Raw genomic sequence first — 24,954 nt, 5'->3', positions numbered from 1 at the left:
ATTGATGGTGTTTAATTTTTTTTCTTCACAGTTGTCTTTAATGTCATATGTGGACTTAATTCTGCTAGATTTGTCCATTCCATAGCCTATTATTATTGCATCAGTCTATTCATGCTATTTTTACATCATAAGATACAATTACCTTTAGAGTATTTATTGTAATCAACTCCGATGAGTCAATTTTCCCAGCATTTATCAGCTTTGCAATCTTTCGCAACCCAACTGGTTGCATGGAGCACATAAACAAAAACAAGGAACAACTAATCAAAGATTTCCACTAACATTACTCTGAAGTTTTTGAGCCATCAGTGGTTTACATAGCCAAACAAATATTAGTAACGTATTTGCCATATATCATCTAAAAAAGAAGAATTTTTAGTAACAAAATATGTGCCTCCTCCTAACGTGATAATTGATGGCACCTGTATGGTGCAAACAATATATTTACGTAGACGTTGTACTAATATTTGTAGACCCTTAAGCTTCTATTCACAAAGTAACGATCCCAAATGGCACAGGGTGAAGGAAGTTAGCTTGAAAGTGGAGCAATAATTAATCATAGGACTATCACTGACTTCTCTTTTCAATATAAAATGTTAAGACCTCTTTGGAAAACCTCAGCCAGTTCTAGGAAAGAAAATATTAAACAGTCATTACTTTCTGGTGATGTCTTGTGGTGCTCTCAATTTCTAACCGCAGTTTTCATTGCCCTAACATAATGTGTGGGGAAAGATTTATAGACAAAACCTTACTCAATTCAAAGCAATTGTCTCAAATCAAGATATATGATATGTGCATGTGCTTAATCCTTATTTAGTTAATCGCCTATATCCGCACCCCCTACAAATGGTATTAGAGCCCAGTAATTTAAAAAATACAGAAGTGAGTATGTTAGAGTTATCATCAGAATTTACCTATAAATTATTAAATTAATTATGAGAAGATCATTTAAAAATAGAGAAGCTTTTAGAAAAATTAAAGAATCTTTAATTAGTAATTATTCAGAATATATAAGTCTAAATAAAACAAAAGAAAACCCACAAAGATTAGCCTACTTAATTACATTAATATCTAGTATTGAATCAAAATTAATAATCCATTTAAAATCTAGGAGAATGAAACACATACTACCTAATTATAATAAAATTAGATTTAGATATCCGCCAAGATATTATAAATGAATAAAGTACAACAATACAAAGAATTAAAACAAATTATTTCTGAAAAACGTACAGAATTAAAAATAAGAATAAAAAGACTACATTATAATATATTTGCCGGAGTTAGTAAAAACTCAATAGATACACAAAAAGATGAAATATTAAAATTAGAATCACAAATAGATAGTTTAGAATATATATATATCAACATGAACTATTCACAATAAAATGAACAAAGAAGAATTTATAATAGATGAAAAAATATATGAAAACCACGAAGGATTAAAAATAAAAATAGTATTTTCTAATCTAGGAAGAAGATATAAGAAAATAGGTGAACATTTATATCTAATGTTAGAAAAAGAAGAATTAAAATTAGAAGATAAATTGACAGCAATGGTAAGAATAGAAAAAGAAAATGAAGAGATAGGCAGGAAAAAGGAAATAGAAAGAATAAAACAACAAACTACAGAAGAAATACGAAAAATAGAAGAAACTAAAAATAGTAGGATTGCTGAATTAAAAAAAGAACTACAAATGTTAAAAGATTTGTATGAACAAAGACAAAAGGAAAAAGAAGAAAAAGATAGAGAACAAAAATTACTGAACGAGATAAATCAATTTAAGAAAAAGTTGGAAATAAAAAACAAAGAATTAGAAATAAATAATATAGATGTTGAAGAAACAGATAATTATGATTCAGAAGATAGTAAAACATATACAGAAATATTAACAAATACAAAAAATTTAGAAATCAATGAAAAACAAAAAGAAATTAATGAGGAAAACTTAGGAAGTACCTACACAGAAATAAATACTCTTGATAAAAAAGAAGATGAAAATATAATACCTAAAACAGCAGAAATAAGAAAACCCACATATTATAAGAATAAGTTTAAAAAGCATAATGAATATGACAAATGGACACCAAAACAGATAGTTAATAAAAATTATAACTTTTTAGACCTAGACTGTGTAATAGATACAGAAAAACAATACAATTATGGATAGGATAGATGACAAAACAATTATTAGATAATAATATAAACATAACAGATGCATCGGAATATATAGAAAGAACACTAATAGGATCAGTAAAACTATGGTTTTCAAATTTAACTGAAAATAGCAAGAAAGTATTAAGAACTAATAAACCTATAGAAGGAACATCATCGACAACAACTAAACTAACACCTATAGAACTATTAAAAAAATATGAAACAGCTATAAAAGATGAATTTGGTAGTACGACAACAATCGAAGAAGAACAAGATGAAGAAAAAGATACAAATAGGAATTTAATGTTAAAATTAGCAATATGTAATATGTGTTATATAGATGAATATACTTGCGCATTTAAAGAATATTATTATAAAGGAGCATATAGTATAGAAGAAAGTAAAGAGATAAGAAAATTATATTTTAATAAATTACCTGAGCCATTTAGTTCAAAAATAATAAAAAGTTGGGAAGAAGCAAAAATAGTAGATACGTTAGGAGCAAGAATAAAATTTTTACAATAATGGTATAGAAACTTATGTGAAAAATATAGAGAAGAATTAAAAATGGAAAAAACATTGATAAGAAATTTAGCATGTTGCAAAAATAAAATAGCACCCCAATTTGGATGTGAAGAAAGATATTATAAGAAAAGAAAAAGACATAAGAAATATAAGAAATATAAAAAATCAAAATATAAATATAAGAAACCGAGAAAAAGATATTATGTAAAAAATTATAAATACAAAAGACCATATAGAAAGAAGAAATCCATAAAAGAATGTACTTGTTATAATTGTGGAAAGTTAGGACATTTAGCTAGAGATTGTAAATTACCTAAAAATCCAAAAAATAAACAAATATCAGAAATAAAAATAGATAATACAGAATATATGCAGATAGATTATATAGATTATGAATTAGAAAGTGAGGATAGTATATATGAAATTTCAGAAATTTCAGAAAACGAAATAGTTAATGAAATAGATAGTGAAATAGATGAATCAAATGACTGAAGAAGATATAAAAATAATAACAAAGGAAGAATATTTAAATGATGAAGGAACGGAACAAAAAATAATATTTGACAGTAACGTATTTGATGAAATAAAAGGAAAAGAATTAGATTTAAGTGTAGAAAAGATATTTAAAATACCAACAATAAAAAATATGTTTACTAGAAAAAAGGACGAATATTATGTAGTATGCCAAAAAGAACATGTAATAGACTGCAGATATGCAAAAGGCAAAGCTAGTATACCACTAGTAACAAAAAGAATAATTAATAAAGAGATAAATGATATAAAAAGTAAAGGAGATCCAATAAAATATGTACACCTTGGAGGTACAGAGATGTTTTAGAGAAGGAATAGATACACCAATAGAATTATATTTAGCAGATGATAGAATTATAAAACCTATAGAAAAAAATATAATAACTGCCGTAAAAGGAAATCTAATATATAAAAAATTCAAATTTATAACAAGTGCAAATTATTCAGTAGCGGTAACAGATAAAAATATAGATAAATCACTCATATTATATTGGAAAATATCAGGAATAGAATTAACCCCAGAAAGTAAAATATTTACAGCAAGATGCAAAAATTTATATGTATTAACAACAAAACATAAAATAACAGAAAAAAATAAGATTAACAAGATACGAATAGAAAGCCCATTCGAACAAATTGTAAAAACAATAGATTATAATGATTATAGCTATAGAGACATAGATATAAAAGAAAATTTAGAAATAGTAAATGATAGAATAAGTACAACGAAAAGAATAGCTGATGAAAAACCAGAATCATCAAGCTCATAAAAAAGAACAAGTTATGAAATAAATTCAATAAGTAATTTAAACCAATATTACATAACAGGAAAAATAAATGAAAAAGAATATTTAATACTCTTAAATATAGGACAAGAAGAAAATTATATAGCAAAATATCTAGTAAAAAATGAAGAAATAAAGACTGATAATGATATGTGCCCAGATCTACCAAGAAGTTTAATAAATAGTAAAAATATAGCAGAAAAAGAAATAATAATAGGAGTTAGAAAAATAAAAATAGAATTTGAAATAAAGGAAGAAATGCAAAAAGCAGATATAATATTAGGAATAAAATGGTTAGAACAAGTAAAACCATATAATATAGAACATACACAATTAACCTTAACATATAACAAAGAGAAGTTATTCTTAAGAAGAGCCTTAACATAAAATGAAAATATATGTATTAATGAAGATAGTAGTAGAAGGATATTACAGTAGATATTATACGTCTATGATAGATACAGGAGCAGAAGCTAATTTATTTAGATATAATTGCTTAGCAGAAAGTAAATGGGATAAATTAAAAACACCAATAATAGTTAAAGGATTTAATAATGAAGGAAGCTTAATTACTTATAAAGCTAGGAATGTAAAAATACAAGTATGGGATAAGATATTAACAATAGAAGAAATTTATAATTATGAACTAACATCAAAAGATATACTTTTAGGAATGCTGTTCTTAGATAAATTATACCCACATATAATAACTAGAACAGACTGGTGGTTTACAACACCATGTAAACAGAAAGTAAGAGCAAAAAGAGTTAATAATAAAATAAGAAAGCAAACTGATTGGATAAAAGAAAGTGAAAAAATTACACAAAAGTTAGAAAATATAAAAAATACTGAAGATACAATAGAACTAGTAGTATTTTCGATAAATAATACTGAAATAACTATATTTTCAATAAATAAAATAGAAATAATTAAGAAAAAATTAGAACAATTATATAGTGAAGATCCATTAAAAGGATGGGAAAAACATAAAACTACTATAAAAATTGAATTAATAAATAAAAATAGTATAATAACCCAAAAACCATTAACATACAATTTTGACGATTTAAAAAAATTTAAATTGCATATAGATGAATTATTAGAAAAACAATATATACAAAAAAGTAATAGTAAACATAATAGTCCAGCATTTATAGTAAATAAACATAGTGAACAAAAAAGAGGAAAAAGTAGGATGGTTATTGACTATACAAATTTAAATGCAAAAACTATAACATATAATTATCCAATACCAAATAAGATATTAAAAATAAGGCAAATACAAGGATATAATTATTTTAGCAAATTCGATTGTAAATCAGGATTTTACCATCTAAAGTTAGAAGAAGAATCTAAAGAATTAACCGCATTTACGGTACCACAAGGATTTTATGAATGGAACGTATTACCATTTGGATATAAAAATGCACCAGGTAGATATCAACATTTTATGGATAGTATTTTAAACAACTACCTAATTGTATAGTATACATAGATGATATACTATTATATACAAAAACTAAAGAAGAACACATCGAAAATTATTAGAACAGTTTACAGATATAATAGAAAAATCAGGAATAAGTTTAAGTGAGAAGAAAGCAGAAATTATGAAAAATCAGATAGAATTTTTGGGAATACAAATAGATAAAAGTGGAGTAAAAATGCAAAAACATATAGTACAAAAAATAATAAATTCGAAAGAAGAATTAGATACAAAAAAGAAATTATAATCATTTTTAGGATTAGTAAACCAAGTAAGAGAATATATTCCAAAATTAGCAGAAACTTTAAAACCACTACAGAAAAAATTAAAAAAAGATGTAGAATATAACTATAATGAAGAAGATAAAAAACAAGTTCAAAAAATAAAATTACTTTGTAAAGAATTATCAAAATTACAATTTCCAGATGAAAATAGAAAATTTATATATATAGTAGAAGCAGATGCTAGTGAATATAGTTATGGAGGAGTACTTAAATATGGATATGAAGCAGAAAAAATAGAACACCATTGTAGATACTACTCAGGTACATTCAATGAGACAGAAATAAAATGGGAAATAAATAGGAAAGAATTATGTTCATTATATAAATGTTTGTTAGCATTTGAGCCATATATTGTGTATAACAAATTTATTGTACGAACAGATAATACACAGGTACGCTGGTGGTTAACAAAGAAAATACAAAATTCAGTTACAACAAAAGAGATTCGGAGACTAGTCTTGAATATATTAAATTTCACATTTACAATTGAAGTGATCAGTACTAACAAAAATGTTATTGCAGATTACATATCAAGACAAAGCTACACAGACTGAAATAATAGAAGAAGATACTCTAGAAAAAATACTTAACACCCTAACTACGCTTTCAATGAAAGTGGACAGTATGGGTAATGAGATAGAAAAGCTAAAGACTAATGAAGATAAACTGAAGTCTATAGCTACAAATCAGCTAACTCAGCAGTGTGCAGAGCTATGTCGATCGGAAGACATTAAAGTTCCAGAGCTAGAAGGAGACGTTGGACACTCCATAAAACCCATAACATTTATCAATCTACTTCTGCAGGTACAAACAAAGGATTTAATCGACCAAGATACCAGAATGTGAATATGAATAAAATATTGGAAAAACCATTTACCCCAAAAACACAAAAAGACCACTTGTTCATACCCCCACAAGTTACCACATACCAAGATAGCCTAATCCAAGACAAAAAAGTATACAACTACACAGCCCAGAAATACATAGAAAATATCTACAGAGTACAAACTTTTCTAAACCATAACCCCAGAGCTACAAATATCAAAGAACCAAACACCAACTATATAACCCAAAAATTACAAAGATATAACAAACTAATTGCACTACCCAAAACTAACCCAAGCCTAGTAAAGACTTGTTTTGACTATGGACTATTAAACACCATATACACCCAAGACGGAGAAGAATTAACAGCTATGGAAGAATTACACAAGATATTCACCACCTACAAAAGGATAACGAAAGGAAATCTATTTTACATAAAGTGTTATACTGCACCAGCAGAGATACTATATGACGAAATAAAACCAGTTATACAAGTTGTAAAAATAGGAGTAACTAGAGATATGATCATACCAGAAGATATTACACAGCAACCGGAGATACCCAGAATCGAGATACCCGACTTCTACGCAAATAAACGACTTATTGGACTAGCTACGATTATCCAAGAACTAGCAAATAATTATACTAATGGAAACCCAATATGGAGCTATTATTCGAGAGATCATCAAATGATTTACTCTAATTCAAAAGAGCTACGACAAGCAGATATGGAAGATGTCAGACAATGGATAATGACATTACTTAACCCAGAAAAATAATCTACCGCAAGAGCAATTAAAAAAGGATTTATTTTAGAAGGACTACTGACAAGATATTGTAAAATAATTAGATACAAATATCCAGATCACCAATGTTCAAGATGTAATGGAGAAGATAACATTATTCCAGAAGTACATCTAAAATAAAAGAAAACAAAATGCCAGCTGGAAAAATGAGATAAGAAGCAATAATGGAGATATAGCAGATACGACAACATCAATGAAAGACAAGATATTGGATTATTTATGAAGCATTGTATAGATTTTTACGTAGAATTGTTAAGATTGTAAATTATGTAGACTTATAGACTTGGACTTTTTTCTTTAGCCTTTAAAGGCTATGTATAGGCTTTTTAGGTTTAGGTAACCTTTAGTAGCCTTTTTGACTTATAGGATAGCATTTAAAAAACGTGTAAAGATGCTTGTAAAGTTTTTTTTTCATTCTATAAAGGAAGGCAACTGAAGGCATTGCAAAGCAAGCCTTCATGCATTGAAGCAAATACTCTCTCCATTCCACAACAAATATTTTACTCAGTTAATTAAAAAACAGACATATTTCAATGAAAAAAGCTATGGAGGAACAAACTTCATAAATATCAAAACTACCCGAACAGGTATATTTATTTATGATTATGAATAGCTAAATTCATAATTCCCAACAATCATGATATGATAAAATAAATTCATATTAGTTACTTTATAGTAGAATTATTCGAAGAATAATATGTTAAGAAGTTTATTAACAAAGCGAAAACGGAGAAAAATCCCTAAGAATTATGCCATCCTAAAGGTGAAACCAATGAGGCAAGAAGCCGTGGCGGGGAGTAACCAGAGTAGAGGCGCTGTTTAAGGGAAAAAGTATCCGGATTACCATGTTAATAGTGACCGAAGAACATATTATTTAAGAATAATCTAGTATATAGTAATCTAAGATGACCATATTTTGTTATGTACATGGTTGAAGGGAATATTTTGAAAAAAACAATTTTATGAAAATGAATAATTATTTATCTGATGTGATGGTAGATAAATTTAAAATACTTATTTTGTATGCACTTAAAGATATAAAAGTAGCAGATATAAGAAAAATAATATTAGAAAAAGCATTTGGTGAATATTATATGACTAGAGTAAATTATATACCATACCTACCTAACTACTCTTACAAATACTTACCATGACAAATTACATAGAATTTTTAGGAAAAAATATGAGAAACATACAGATACTAGAAAAACAGATGAAAATAAATATAGACAAATACATGGAAAATGAAGATATAAAATATATAGAATTTCTTAATATGCAAAAATTACTAAGACTAAAACAAACAACTACAAAATATTATAATAAAATCAAAAGAACAATGTTTGAAATTTATCAAATTTTAGAACATTATCAGGCCATGGCTGAGAACTATGGTAAACAACTTGTCCAACTTCACTACCAGTCTCCTACCATGTTTCTCTTCTCACAGCCTCTTCCAAACTTTCTTCTGGATACTAATAAATTTAGATAGGAATTAATGCGACGTTTGCAAGAGTCCCAAAGGCGAGCAGGAAAGGTGGAAAGTTCTGTCGAAGTACTTGAAATACTGGGTGAAAAAGTTCAGCAAGACATCAAGGAGGCTAGGGATCAAGCACAATATTGGCTGAGTAGGTTGAGTGAGCTTATGTAGCCCACAGCTGTTTTATCCCTACTACTTTCTCTGAACTCTATGACAGTTATCTACATAGCTTATTTATGTTGAAGACATTTTAAAAATTGTGAATGATCATCATGGGAATCGCACATGGTTGAATCTTGTTTTGTACATGATGGTAACATTTAACTCTTTCTGTGAACTTTAGCATTTTTTGCAGTATCAAGTTTTAGCAAAAACTAATCTCAACATCAATAATGCACCATATACAGTATTATTTTTATACACTCTCCAAAATGACATGCAATTATTTGCAGTTGTCCAGTGGGTCCACATCGAGTGTTGTCATCAGTTGCTTACAACTCTTTCATAATTATTACTATGAAGTTTTTTTTTTTTTTGAGATATGCAGTCAAACACATACACTTATTAACTGCTTGGTTTGGCTTCTCTAGCTTCTTTGATTGATTACAGTGGCAGGCTGTTGATCTCTTGTCCTCCACAATCCAGAAGTGCAGATCACATTACCTTTTTGGCTCAACTCATGTTATCCTTAATCATCTGTCTAATAACTTTCAACATATGAAACTAAGCAAATTTTCTTAAAATGTGGCATTAAATAGTCACTTCCAGACTCAAACTAATAGTAAATGACATGGATAAGTGGAAAAAATTTCCATTTTCAGTGTTAAATTAGCCCATAAAAGATATGATGCGATCACTTTTTCAAGTTTGGATAGGTCACGATCTGGTCAATTATTAACTCAATTTATTTTGAGCCTCGGCCCAACTCAACGTATCGAATAATTGAGGGGTCATTTGTAGAAATGACCTTATTTCACAGTTGTAACTTTGCAGACAAATATAACTTTGCAGAGAGTACGGGAACATCAGGAACAAGCACATATTTGTCATAGTGTAAGGACAAGCATCACCTCAAATGTAATGTCACATGCATAGGGGCTTTTCAGAGCTGCCACACATATTCGAGCAACCTCTTCACGGGATATCTTCCCTTGTACATATCAGATATAAATGTTCTCATGAGAAATTATCAACATTGTGCAAAGTGATCTTCAGCTAGACTTTATGGAAAAAAAAAGAATGATACAGGCTCCACAAGACTATAAATCAGAAACAACTCTCTAACTTCTGACCAAATACCATGAAATTACACAGGCCCCACAAGGCTTTATAAATCAGAAAATAAATTTCTAATTTTCGAGCTAATACCGTGAAATTGTCTCCTTGATCGAAAATGAGATAAGCTCCTGCAGGCTCCTCAGTTAAGGCACAAGGCCTGACTATCGTATATGGTAGCCCAAATTCTCGAATCTCATCCTCTCTCTGGCACAAAACTTTATCTGTGTGAGCATAGGGATGCAAACAGTAGAATACTCAAGGTAGAAAGAGTTAAATGTCTTACCTCCAGTCAGTACTTATAACAGAATGCTCATTGTAAAACAAGATGTAAACTGTTATCAGATGACATGTATAGGTAGCAACGTATGCCAAGAAGAAGGCTCTTATCTCCTACATCTTTTAGGGAAAGGTAATTGCGAAAGGGTCCTATCTCCTACTTAATTGTCTATTATATACTTTGTATATGGTCACAATTTTACAACCTCCAACTGTGGTAAAACTTGACAAAATCAGAAGCTAAAAATACATGCAACTTTGGTTAACTTGGGAGATGTTGCAAACTAACTATTTATATGTTCAATAGGTGAATACTGGAGTGGAAACATCATCCACCTCAACAGCCATTTAACATAATAAAGACATATTACTCAAAAGATGACGTTCCCATTTTATTATGATCAACTGCAAACTCTAAATTTGGGACTTCATCCAGACCATTAAGCATTTCTTTTGGTGAATAAGCTTTCTAACCATTACTCATTAACAAGGCATTTATCCTCGTCTGGAAAGAAGTAGGAAAACTCAAAGTACAAACCTTTACTTTGAATTTCAGGATGAAGCCCAATTCCTTGTTCAATCGCACAGCTGGAGGTTGTTTGCTTAAATCATTGTATGCATTTAACTCGGAATTAGCTAACTTTTCCTCTTAATACTCAGTCAGTTTTTCCTGCTCAGGTTGTGGTGTTTTTGGAGCCATTGGGTCAATAATTGAGCTGTCCCCTACGAAATCGTCCGACAATGATTTTGCTTCCAGAAAATGATCTGCGGCAGAGTTTGGAGTTGGGTACTCCCTTTTCATCTTCAACACAAAATTGGTCGCGCTGACAAAAAAAAAAAAAAACTGATGGAGATGAGGACAGATCCAAAAAAAGGTCTAAGATAATCTATTGTATTTTCATGTTTATACATTGAGTCAATGAATTTTGAGACAAAAATGAGAACATACAACAGAGAAAGAAAGAGAGATGACTATTGAGCAATCATTTAAACCTAATCAAAATAATAGTACAACAGATTCACGAAAATTCTAATAATAAAATACATCACTGAATTAGGTTAAAGAAGAAGTAATCAAGCAACACCTGAGAATTTAATGCTCTTGTTGTTGTTTGGATCCATAAATGGAGAGCTTGGGGAAGAAGAGAGAGAGAGAGATACAACGGGAATGATCTGGAAGGAAAGGGAAACCTTGTGGTTTGGTTTAAAAAATAATCTTATCGTTTTATCCTTGAAAATGAGTGTATTTACGGTATTGCTATTGGTCGTTCCCCTCCTCCTTTTCTATATATTTTCTATATATATATATATATATACTAGATAGAGGTATGACCGTGCACTGAACAGGCCCAATGCATATAGTAGAATAAAATAAAGACGTAACAGTAAGGGACTATCTCATTTGAATAGATCAATTGATAAAAATGATTGCAAATGTATTTTTTGTACTATCATGAAAATAATATACTACTGGATGCTCATATTCACAAATGGTAGTGAATGTAATCTATTTACATTGATATCGGTAATATTTATAGATTCTACAATAGGAGATGCATTTTGTTGTTGTGATCAATCTCTCAGGCCTTTTTGATCGAACACCTGTTAAATGAGATTTAAAGATTAAATTAGGTCAAAAGTTTAAAATGTAATAATAGAACAAATCTTTATTCAACGAAAATAGACACAGTAGTTATTAAGTCAAAACGGCCAGGCAATAGCAAGTTATATTGCGCTAGAAGGATTGATGTCTAGAGTACAAAAATGGCAGCCTAAAAAATAGAGTAGCATTTAAACCTCCCAGGGTTTGTTAGAACAGCTTGCCTGGACACTAAAAAAATGAAACGAACACTTTGAAAGGTTATTTGAACTCTCCAAATTTTATTCCAACCTAAGAGTATTTGTAGGACTGTCCAAAAGTCAATAAAACTTCACGGTGAAGGTCCCCTTTTTTTATCTCTTTCCACAATAAGGTATCTTGTTTAGCATTTAGATTCTTAAATATGTTTTCATTTCCTAGAACAATATTGGAACTTCCCCATAATTTAGGCCATCGATTTCTGATGGATCTCCATACTCCAAATCCGTAGAATTATTATTTAATGCAGTGATCCTTCATTCCATATAGGTTATAGCTTCTGTACAATATTATCAGAAACAAAAGCGCTTCCTTTTCTAAGTTGTCAAAACAAACAATGTATACGGGGTACTCCCCCACCTCTCTAAGTTTACGTAACAATAAAATCACATGTACTTTATAAAGATAAGTATCTTCAGTCAAATGAGTCATCCTGCTGACGCAGTAAATTTTTTTTACTGAAATCTGCACTACTATACAATTAACATGGAGTGCAACCAGTATACATATTGAACACCCACAAAAATTACATTGACATTCTTTTATTACAGGGTTTTATTTCAGCAGCTCATTAATACTTCAAAATGGAAACCAAAAACATCAGTTCAAATATAACACTATTTTGTTGATTTATTGATCACATACATAGGTGCTTGACATTTAGTTGTTTTTTCATGTTAGCATATACATTTAGAATAGACTCTAAAAAGTGCCATATATCTTGTTTACATCCCAAATATATTAGAAAGAAATCGCCTATAACAAAAATGCTAGAAAAAAACTGAAGTATGACTATTCATGCCTGTTGTTTTCTTCAAAAGAAAATAATAAAATGAATAAGTTTGTTTGTCATTAATTATGTAAACAAATTAAATAAAGCAGGAGACTAAAAGGAAGGTATTAACTTCCTTTTGCAAGGTGTAACATGACTAATGTAAATAACTCCATAATTTTCTGGACTTGCAAAGCTCCTAAATTTATGCTAGGAGAACTCACATTCTGTATAGGAGCTAACCTTATTTTTGTAACTCATTCGCATCCTCCTGATGGTTTATGAATGGAATCTTTTACCGAAAGAAGTAAAGAAAAGAAAACAACATAACATTAAATAGCAAACAATATAATTTGAAAAGGTAAAGAGAGTAAAGGAAAACCTCCATAACAGAATTTCAAGTGAACTGGCAAAAGCAATGTCTGTATCATATGCTCCAAGCCCTTCTCTATAAATTAGTGAACAAGAACGAATAAGATCATGGCAAAATGTTAGAGCATATTTGGATTAACATGGAGATAATATTTATACAAAACCACTGGAGAATTGAGATACTGCGTTCTTTTTCTTTCAGTAGCATCCTTGAAATGAAGCTTGTGTGTATACTAAACACTTCTATCTAACTTGTAATCTGAAGGCTGATGGGTTGATCTGGTTTCCTACATTGAACCATGTAAATTTTTCCAAGAAGCACATTGGAGCTCAAATCAAGATTCAGTTACTATCATGGTAGAATTATAATTACAGCCTCCTACCATGCTGTGATTATTGCCTTTCTTTTTTTCGTTGTAGTCTAATTACTTAGGATATCTGCTCTCACTCGAGAAATTTGGGTATTTGTTTTTTGAAGTTGAAATAAATTTCCCAATCATGGTTGTGATTGGAGCATAATCAGTTACTATCATGGTTTTGGTGAAGAAAAACTGAAATTAAATAACTAGATAGGTATGCCCATGTGTTGCACGAGCCCAACACGTATAGTAAAATAAAATAAAGATATAACAACAATGGATTATTCCATTTGATTGGGTCAATTGATGGAACCCATGACCTCCAGGTCACATGGCAACAACTTTACCAAACAATGATGACAATCAAATGATAATAATCTTAACAATATTTTTCTGGAAAAGTAAAGTATCAAGATACTTACAATGAGCCAAAATCATGTTGGCCTTTAACCTATGCAATAAAGATATAAACCTCTGATAATAACTAAAACAGCAAATGGTTTTCCTTGATAACGAACAGGAACCACTTTACCATCTTTAGAATGAGTTTTCCAGCCATGAGGAAGCAACTTGATGTTTCCAGGATTTTGAGACCATATTGGCAAGATTTCTCCAGAGATGACTATTCAAACCCTGGAATGGGCTTCAGCAGTGGATGATATCAGGATCTCGCTTTAGGTCGTTTGATTTGGTGTCTCAGAAAATAAAAATATTGCAAAGTTATCCAAGGCGAGACACCAAGATGTAAAAATGTTTAAGATGATCCCACACAACGACAGAAGTCCAACGACAACGACCAGTGGCAGTGTATTTCTACTACTTCTATGGATCGTGTATTTCTAGTATTTCCGTCGACCTAAAAATATATATCGTCATGATCCATGATCTGAGACTGAGAGTATGAACCTTAGAAAGAACTCATAAAAGGAAGAACACCATGAATGTTCACGCGAGAAAATTATTGTATACAATCACAACCTTACTGAGAAGCTGGTAGCTCCTTTTTTTTAAAAAAAATGAGTTACTGAAAAGCTGGTATCTGTCTCCAATTTTAGAGATGAAAAAGGACAGCCCCGTGCAATAAAGCTCTAGTACGCACAAGGTTTGGGGAAGGGCTGAACCACAATAGTTTATTGTATGCAGTCTTACCCTGCATTTCTACAAGAGGTGCTTCTACGGCTTCGACTCGTGACCTCCGGGTCATATAAAACAACTTTAACAGTTACGCAAGGCACCACTTCAACAACTTCAAAACTTATGGCTTCATAATTAACATTGAAAAACTATAACATTCCAGAAGTTTTTCTTTCCCCTGAAACAGAAAAGGTTGGACCCAATTAATTGTGGGAAAAACTAAACGGACAAATTTCTCTAAGCTGAAAGGATTTATGCAATCAAAGCCAGGTGTGGGATGTCTTTCATAAATTTATGTCCTATTATTTATGAATGCTTCTTCGTTCATCATTTTAGTCTTTAACAACTTTTTTTGGTTTTTAATAAATCCAGTGGTCTAATCAATTGTTTTTTCCTCCACAGTTGTTCCATTCTTCCCACTTTGATTCTTGTCTGAGTCCTCATTCAATGCCCTTCATCATAACTGAAAAATTACAACAGGGATCCTAAGTTCACAAAGTTGCCAACAAACTTGACACAATAAGTTTTTGCAACTCTTTTGGATCCTAAGTACTCTTGAACAGAGGCCTTACCTTGAAAAATGGTCATAATACCCCATAGAGATTTTAAAACCTTATAATTGGATACAAGAGAATAACTTGGTACAAAAATATTTGACTTGCTTAAGTATTAGTAAGAGACATGCATCAAATGGAATTTAGAACAAGAAAAAAGGAACTTCACAGTAAGTAACAACAACTAATGAGTCAAATTTTAGAATGCATATTAGACACTGTAAGATACTGCAAAAATTGATACAGAATTTGTTAAATTTGATTGCGGAGTAAAAGTTGTTAGGCTAGCCATTGATAGAAACATGAAAGAACTATAATCAACATGGTGAGAAATCCTCCAAACTTCAATCACATCTTATTGGGTTTTCTTAGCACAAAACATGTGATACAGACAAAACCTAGGTATCATAAATTGCACAACCTCTTTCCTAAAATCTATTTGCATGAAAAATCTAGGACTCACTTATTAACTAATGAACAGTTTATGAGAAACTTACCTTCTTAAATCTGTACACAAGAGACTCTATAGACTTTTGGATCATGGAGTTCTCTGTTTGTTTCACTGCCTTAGAAGCTTGATGCAAACTTTGGATTCCATTAGCCAAATTAGCAATTGAAGGAGCTGCTGGAAGAGATTCAGCAGCACATTCTATTCCATCTCCATACACAAGCAAGCCCGCACAAGTAGCTACACTGCACCCAAATGTAGCACATGGCAGAAAGCCAACAGGTCGTACTCGGTGTTTCCTTATAATTTCATAGAATGCCGTTCTCATGGTTGAGATACTAGTTTTCTCCACAGAGGCTATAACGCCATGTGTCACCGCACGTATTTTCTTTGCAGAAGCAACATATCAATGTATCCGAAGACTTGATAAAGACTTTGATCCAAATACTTTAAAATGCACCCTTTCAACATTTTGATAGGAGGAGAATTGCAACGATATTGTAAATCAAGTATATAAGAAGTTCGATGTTTAAAAATATAAAAGAATTAATGTTGTTCAAATTAGCAATAAAAGTTTGTTAAATTGATTGATAAGCCAAAATATACTAACTTAAAATGAGACCTAGTTGATCAAAACAAAATTGATCAAATGACCAAACCGCTAACATCCTATTATGCTGATGGTAATGTCATAACAACTTCAACTTGAAGTAGGATTGTGGTCAGATAAAATTATGGGATTGTTTGACAAGTTGTTGGCATGTCGCTTCATTAATCCTTTATGCATAGAAAATTTATCTATAGGTAATGACTTTTTACACCAAATAGAAACCAAGAAAATAGTATAAAACATCAATATTACTCCGTCCTATAGTTCTTCCAATTTATCCACTGATCTATACATTGACACACATTAATCTTCAGTCTCAAACATAGACTATATATTGATTGGATACGTGATGCTTAGGTTGGTTAACCTAAATTAGAGGAACTCCAAGAGCTGCTCGAGGAAACACAACAAGTTATGTTTGAGTTCACTGACATACCTGAGAATATTGGGCACCAACTCTAGCTATAGCACCATTAGGATCCCCGAAGAAGAAGGGTATTGCTTTTCAATGGCTTCAAGTTTCTTTTTGCTTTTCTCATTCAGGTTATTAAACATGGCTAAAAATAAGCAGTCAACAATATCCACGATCTACAAGCATAGACTTCAAATTGTGATATCCAAAATAAAAGTGCAGTTCATATTATATTTACAGAAGCAGTTGATGACCTTCTAGAGTAATAAAGGGAAATGTTTGTGCATCTGATATAGAACAGGAGAATGGAAACAATTTTAACTTAATGATGTGCATCTGATGTAGAACAGGAGAATGAAAACATGTTTTAACTTTGGTTTGAAATGTGTCATGATACTGTTTTACAACTAAATCTAACTTACCCTTGTATCTACATCTGGTGATGTATGCATGAGGCCATTCAGGTTTAGAGGTCTTTGCCCTTTTAAGTCAGAAAACGATGCTGGGCATTTAGATCTTATTGGTGTTGTCTATGGTTGGGAAACTGCAGAGTGCTACTTTAATAACCTTACTGATTAACAGAAGAATGATAAGACTTTTGGTGCATTATTTAACTGTTATATTAAACAGCAAGGTCCGACTTTCTAAACATAATAAACAATAGATGACAACGAATAAAAGTCAAAGACTACGTGAATATGATAGTACTACCACAGATTCAGAGTTCTAAACAACCACCAAACTTAAGACGGCAAGATTAGGTTAAGATTTTAATACAACACTCAACCACCAACTATGGATGAACATACCAGAATACAAGGTTTTCCAGCAGCTACAACCTCAGAGCATATTATTGCTCCAACTATAGATACAAGAAGGTCAGCCGCTGCATACGCTGAATCCGTCGAGTGCAAGAACCTTCACCAAGTTAGGATCAAATCAGATTAAAACGGAGAAAAGAAGACACCCTCTTCCTAAACTTAGAAGCCTGAAATGCTAAATTCATCGTACAATAAATACAGAAACAAAATAACACTCACGGGGTTATATATAACCGGGGATAAAATTTCACGAGGCTCTCCATTTTATCATATGCTAAGACCCCCGTTTTCCATATAAAAAAACAAGTCTTTTGTTCATTTAACATCTCAGAATACAAATGCAAGATGGCAACATTAATTGCATTAGCACCCAAGGAGCCCTGAAGAATCAACACCACCCTACCATCCCCCTTCCCTACAACAACATTTGAAAAGAAATGCTTTCTTCCCACGACCTTAGATGCTTACTAACTCAACGATAATTTCACTGGATTCCCGCACACCACACATTTGCTCTTTTGCCAAAAACGATCAACAGAAGAGTTAAATACAACAAACACTTTATAAGCAAATAAAGAAAACACCCAGTTAGCTATCCCGGGTACTAAATTCTGTTCTTGAATTACAAGTTTAATACTTGTAAGACTTGCAGCCAAGCAAATTAGAAATGAAACGAACCCACAAGTTCCAATCACTATATCATGTTTGAATTCTTTAAGTATTTGGGAACTTTTAATTAGGGTTTTACAAGAACAAAAGGAAGAAAGATTAAAGAAGAAATTAAGAGAAAAAGCTTACCTCAATTGGAAGAACTTGCTGAGAAGATGAAGAGAACTAATGGAGGCTTCTGGAGTCATGATATTTGTGTGAAACAAGTGAAGAAAATGGTACAGAAACGGAGGCTTCTAGAACTGATCAATTAATTGAGCACCACTTAATATAATATATTAATTGTCATTTTGCCCTTTGAAAAGAAATGCTTTCTTCTCACGACCTTAGACGCATACTGACTCAGCGATAATTTCACTGGATTCCCGCATACCACACACTTGCTCTTTCGCCAAAAACGATCAACAGAAGAGTTAAATGCAACAAACACTTTATAAGAAAATAAAGAAAGCACCCGGTTAGCTATCCCGGGTACTAAATTCTATTCTTGAATTACAAGTTTAATTCCTATGAGATTTGCAGCCAAGCAAATTAGAAATGAAACGAACTCACAAGTTCCAATCATTATATTGTGTTTGAATTCTTGAAGTATTTGGGAACTTTTAATTAGGGATTTCACAAGAACAAAAGGGAGACAGATTAAAGAAGAAATTAAGAGAAAAAAGCTTACCTCAATTGAAAGAACTTGCTAAGAAGATGAAGAAAACTAATGGAGGCTTCTGAAATCATGATATTTGTGTGAAACAGGTGAAGAGAATGGTACAGAAACGGAGGCTTCTAGAACTGGTCAATTAATTGAGCACCGCTTAATATAATTTATTAATTATCATTTTGCCCCTTAATGTATGGATTAAAAAAACTATTCTGCCCTTGGTCGTCTCTTCCTTCACCTTTTTATAAGGTAATAATAATAAAATAAAATAAAATAATAATAATATAATAGTAAAAGTAAAATGAAACAATTGATGAATTGAGCATGCAATTTTTAAAATGTTCAATATTAACAATAATATTTTGTTGTCTGATTTTATCTTCAAGGAGGCATCATTTTCATGTATTCACTCCAATACTCAAACATCTTTTTTCATTACTTGTTAGAATTCTATAAGAGGTTGTTTGATTGGTAAAATAAGAATAAAGATTTTGGGATATTTTGTAACATCTCACGTTTGATTATAGGTATTCGTTATTTTTGGGTATCATTTTATACTAAAATATGAATTAGTTATCCCATATAGAAAGTGGGATAACTAATTCCATGAGATAAACTAATTCATGAGATATCCTTGTTTGTTCCACTTCCTCAGTATCGAATAAATTATTTTTTCAGAAAATGTTCTTCAATTTTCTTATGTTTGATTGGTCAAACATTTTGAAAAACATTTTATTCGGAAAAGTAGTCTCTCTCTCTCTCTCTCTCTATATATATATATATATATATATATATATATATATATTTAAGAGATCAATAGTCAATCCTATGTGGCATATCTTAGAGGCCTCCAAACCTATTTATCTTTTTTGTGGTTTTTTTTTTTGGATATTTATTAAGTTTTCTCCTTATTTTAAATATTTGTGTGTTTAAAGAAAAATCAAAAGTCACCACATTTAAACTTTATTTACTATGTAATAAAAAAAAATGTTTGAGGTAACTCATCTATTTAATTTATACTAATAATATTTGTAACTCTCAAGTTATTCATGATTTTATATTTATAACCCCAAAATATTTAATACAAAAGTTAATGATACCTTATGGTATTCCTTTATTTTTATGTATATAAATTCATAATTTTTGTTTCATGAGATGCTATCCAAGGTGACCCTTCATTTTCACTATTATATTGATGCTTTTATTTGTCTTGAAAAGAAGAAGACTTTCGAATGGTGATAGGCTTCTGTAAGTAGATATCGAGGTATTTATGTATTCATTTCGTTTTTCTTTCTATAGACATTCATATGTTTTATTTCATGAGATTTTACCCAAGGTTATCATTCATTTTCACTATGATGTTTATATTTTTATTTCATTTGAAAAAGAAGAAGATGCTCTTAAATGGTGAAAGACTTGTGGAAGTGGATATCGACAAGAGCTCAAACATTTGATTTCAGCCTTCTTTTTATTTTTCAACTAATGTTTAAAAATATAATAATATTTGTATTGTCTTATTTCTGTATCTATGTATGATGCCTCTTAAGTTCAATTTTTAAGTCTATAATTTCTTTTGGTTAAATGAATAACTTTGTAGTTGGAAATTTGCTAATTATCAATTAAGTTTTTTAATTTATAATTGATTTTTGTAGGCTTGTGGAAGTACACACGAGACATTAATGTATCATTTCGTTTTTCTTTCTAATGAAGTTCAGATGTTTCATTTCATGTGATTTTACCTAATGTTATCCTTCATTTTCACTATGATATTTATATTATTATTTCACTTGAAAAAAAAAAGATGCTCTTAAATGGTGAAAGGCTTGTGGAAGTGGATATCGACAAGAGCTTGGACAATTATGCATTGGTTTTATCTGTCTTTTTATTTTTAATTAATTATTAAAAATATAATAATATGAGTATTGTCTTATTTCTATATCTATATATGATGCCTCTTAAGTTCAATTTTTAAGTCTATAATTCCTTTTGGTTCAAATGAATAATTTTTAGTTGAAAATTTACTAATTATTAATTAAGTTTCTTAAATTATAATTATTTTTTTTAGGTGACCAGCTTATTTCTACTAATCACATGTAAAGCAATACAAAGCAACCAACATCCACCGATAGCTAAATAAATTTTAATAATTGAAATGTGGAGTATTTGTTATTTGGTCTTAGTTATGATTAAGTTTTAGGACTATCAATAAATATGCATGACATAAAATTTGAGAAATATAAAGGAACATGGAGGTGAGGGAGGAAAATGAGGTAATTAGTTCTAAAAATTTTATAAGCATGAGGTAATTAGGAAAATTTTTATATACACAAAAAAGAACCATTTATGTTTTGTTTATTTTTTTTCTTTTTAATTTTTTTAAAAATAGTGTATTTATCTGATTTATTTTTGAAAAAATTGTATACATAAAAAAAGAAACCTTTATGTTTTATTTGTTTCTTTTTTTTCTTTCTTTTTAACTTTGAGAAATAGTGTATTATCTGATTTACTTTTAATCATTATAATTACAAGAATAAATATTTTGCTTTTCACCTTCTAAGGTAGATGATTACATGGTGTTAACATATTTACTCTATGAATCGTACGTCTATTTTATTGAGAAACGATTGAGTCGATGTAATTATTTTTTTATTTGTATTTTTTAATTTTATATTCTTTTCATATAAAGATCTATCTATATATTATTTAATAAATTATTTGTATTATTATGACTGTGCGAAGCGCGGATAAATTAACTAGTTCCTTATAAATGAGGAGAATAACTTCCTATGAAAGTGGAAAAATAAGTTCCACAAATGGTACTCAACATTAATTGTGTCCACACCCTTCAATATGTCTCATCTTCACTTTAACCCCCTGGCAGTCCCATCCCCACCACTCACCGCCCACACCCCTACCCCTATCTTAATGCACCTCTCATAATATTTGTCTCGATTATATACAATGTTTTGAGATTATACATTTTCTTACTTAACAAACGAATGAAAATAAGCCCAAAAAATAATTTCTTTCTGAGGAAGAGAAAATATTTTCTTCATATCACGCACACCCTAACTCTTAATCTAATTTATTTTTTTAGGGTTTGTATCCCTACCTCCCCATCCAAACAAAGGAAATCGGTTAAAAAGATTGAAGTAATGTAGAAGTCGATGGTTTATAAGTTGATTTCAAATTAGATTTAGGTAAATAAAGGCCAAACCCATCGGCAACCCCCTAAACTTGGCACAATCTTTCACTTTGAAACCTCAATTGGACATTGTTCATTTTAGGCACCTCAAGTAGCCATTAACTATGTCATTTTGGCACCTTTTGCTGATTCAGCAAAGAGAGTGTATTACACTCGTTTTTGAGCGCGTTTCAGGAGTATTTTTATAATTTTTGAGGGGTATTTTCATAATTTTTTATCTTTAATTTGTTTTAAATTAATGAAATTGTTTCCAAACCAGCAACAATATATATACATAGCAATTAATGACATAATTATCCAACTCATTAATATATATACACAATTAAATTAAAAGAACCAATTAATTGATGGCACGTGGATTTTTTCAAAATAATTATAAAATTATTTAATTTTATTTGGCATCCCACCCCCACCCCCACCCTTCCCCCAAACTCCAAACCCTAAAGTCATCTTCTCCACTACCACCTATCTCCCCGACAACCCCCACCCCAAGTCCTCTTCTCTATTCGGCAGCCCCCACCCTACTCCACTCTTCTCCTTTATTCTCCCTCCTTCACACTCTCTTTTACAGTTTCACATAAACAAAAAGGACAAGCCAAAAAAAAAAATTAAAACGAATTCAAAAATGTCACTATGTGTTTGTTTCTTTCTTCAAGAAGATAAGTAAATCATTTACATTTTCAAAATCATTCAAAGAATTCAAGCTTCTAGAAACTTCTATAAAGGATGAGCAAAATGAAGGATTGAAAAATTCAACCTCCATTAATGGAGGATTCAACCTCCATTAATGGAGATTTAGGTTGTGTGGAGTTCAGTAATTGTGATGCTTGGTGGTAGTGGAAATTTGATAGTGGGTATGGAAGAAAATGAAAGAAAATGTATGAATAGAAAAAGGAAAAAGAAAACGTTGGGGGTGGGTGTAATAACCCAGAAAATTTTTCGTTGAAATTTTGTGCGTAAACGTGTTGGGTTCTATCTTCTAGAATGAATTATAAATTTTTTGTGCGAAATGTCTTAGATTATGACCCACCACTGTGTAGAGTATTGAATAATCTTTCCACCGATAAGTGGATCATCCAATACAGACACCCGAGCGACGAGTTATGAACATTCCGATCGAACCGTGAATAGTAGTGAACAGTAAAACGTGCAGGAAAAAGTACTGAGGCCTGGCGTATTTTTGCTCCAACTTTAAACGATCATAAATCCTTGTACATAATGATCTAGGTGATGTAATATATATCAACGGAAAGCTCTGCGAGTCCTCTTTCCAATGAAATTGGTTTCATCCAATTTGTCTATCGGAACAAAAAGTTATGGTCGATCTACTTCAGCCTACCAAAAGCAAATTTTTGGGTCAACTTCAAATGAACATAACTCTTCATACACAATGATCTGGGTGAGATACTATATATCAACGAAAATATATGAGAGTCCTCTTTCTAATGAAATTAGTTTCATCCAATTTGGACATCGGAGTAAAATGTTATGGTTGATCTACTTCAGACTATCAAAACAGTCCACCAAAGGACAAATTCAAGAATTATTTGATTTTTAGGGGCGTTTTAATCATTCCCCCTCACCCAAAATCCGTCCAAACCCTATATTAAAGCCTATTAGAAGCATTATATGTTATATTTCATCAAATTTCCTCAAAAAGAAAACCCTAAGCTCCTACATCCAACTTCAAGAACCTCCAAAGTTCACCATTAATTCTGCAAATTTATTCAACATTCCAAGTTCCTAGTTCAAGAACTCCAAGAACCATCATTCAAAGGCACGATTAACATCTCAAAAACGAGTATCGATCTAAAATTCATCATTCAAGGTATGTGGGGGTTTTCAACAAGAACTCTCTTTCGTTCTTGTGCCCAAAAGTAATTTTCTTTACAAAGGCATGATTTTTATTTGATTTTTATGAATTTGAAGCATGAACCCATATCGTATAATGATTATTATGAAATCTTGATATTTATGATTTTGAAAGATGAATTTACATGTGTGGAGATATAAAGCATGAATCTTGAACGATATTTATCATGATTTTGATATTTGGGTCATGAATCCCCATTGGAAATTGTGTTTTTTTGAGAAAGTGTGTGTTATAAGCACATTGATATTGAATATTTGAGATATTTTGAATGATTTGACCTTTTGGTCTTAATGGAGTTGTTTTGAACTCGAGTGTGAAATAAATCTACAGCGTGCTTGATTTTAATAGATAGGAAGCATGATGGCTCCTGATGTATATTTATATATTACTGAAATTATTTTATTATGGATTGTGTTTAAAATGATCTGAGCTAAGTCCGGGAGAAATCTTTAGCATTGAGTGGGAGGTATAAAGCGACCTTACTTCCCTAGAACTACGTGTCCTCGTAGGAATGAGCCTGAGGCTGATTCATATAGTGATCACTAGTTTGTGTGGATTTGATATCTATAGTCCTACTCTGATGGCAAGGATAGGACGGCTCTCCCCAACGTGGATTGTACATTGGACTCCATGTAGCTCAAATGGTTTATGTCGGTTATAGAATCTCCCAGTGTGTGTGTGTTTCCTTGTGTCTATGGTGAATGGTGAAGTGATTTGAAAGTGGAATTGTGAAAGTTATTCTTTCGAAAGATTTAAATGATATTTACATTATGAGAATTGA

General features: G+C 30.8%; 1 long non-coding RNA gene across 5 annotated transcripts; it reads right to left on the bottom strand.

Annotated features, from left to right (window-relative positions):
* Nucleotides 1-9,951: 9,951 nt before the first annotated feature.
* Nucleotides 9,952-11,706, bottom strand: LOC124890103. 5 transcript variants are annotated; one of them, XR_007048950.1, is made up of 4 exons: nucleotides 11,520-11,706; nucleotides 10,973-11,258; nucleotides 10,249-10,362; nucleotides 9,952-10,030 (listed from the first exon to the last, which is right to left on the bottom strand). It is a non-coding gene; the product is annotated as an uncharacterized LOC124890103 (long non-coding RNA). The 5 variants fall into 5 exon arrangements; XR_007048949.1 differs by having other exon boundaries at nucleotides 9,952-10,025; XR_007048951.1 differs by lacking the exon at nucleotides 10,249-10,362 and having other exon boundaries at nucleotides 9,952-10,025.
* Nucleotides 11,707-24,954: the final 13,248 nt, after the last annotated feature.

Source organism: Capsicum annuum, unplaced genomic scaffold (genome assembly GCF_002878395.1).
Source record: "Capsicum annuum cultivar UCD-10X-F1 unplaced genomic scaffold, UCD10Xv1.1 ctg1184, whole genome shotgun sequence".
Classification (NCBI taxonomy): Eukaryota; Viridiplantae; Streptophyta; class Magnoliopsida; order Solanales; family Solanaceae; genus Capsicum; species Capsicum annuum.
Note: the sequence above shows the minus strand (reverse complement) of the source record. Positions and strands in the feature narration are given on the sequence as shown.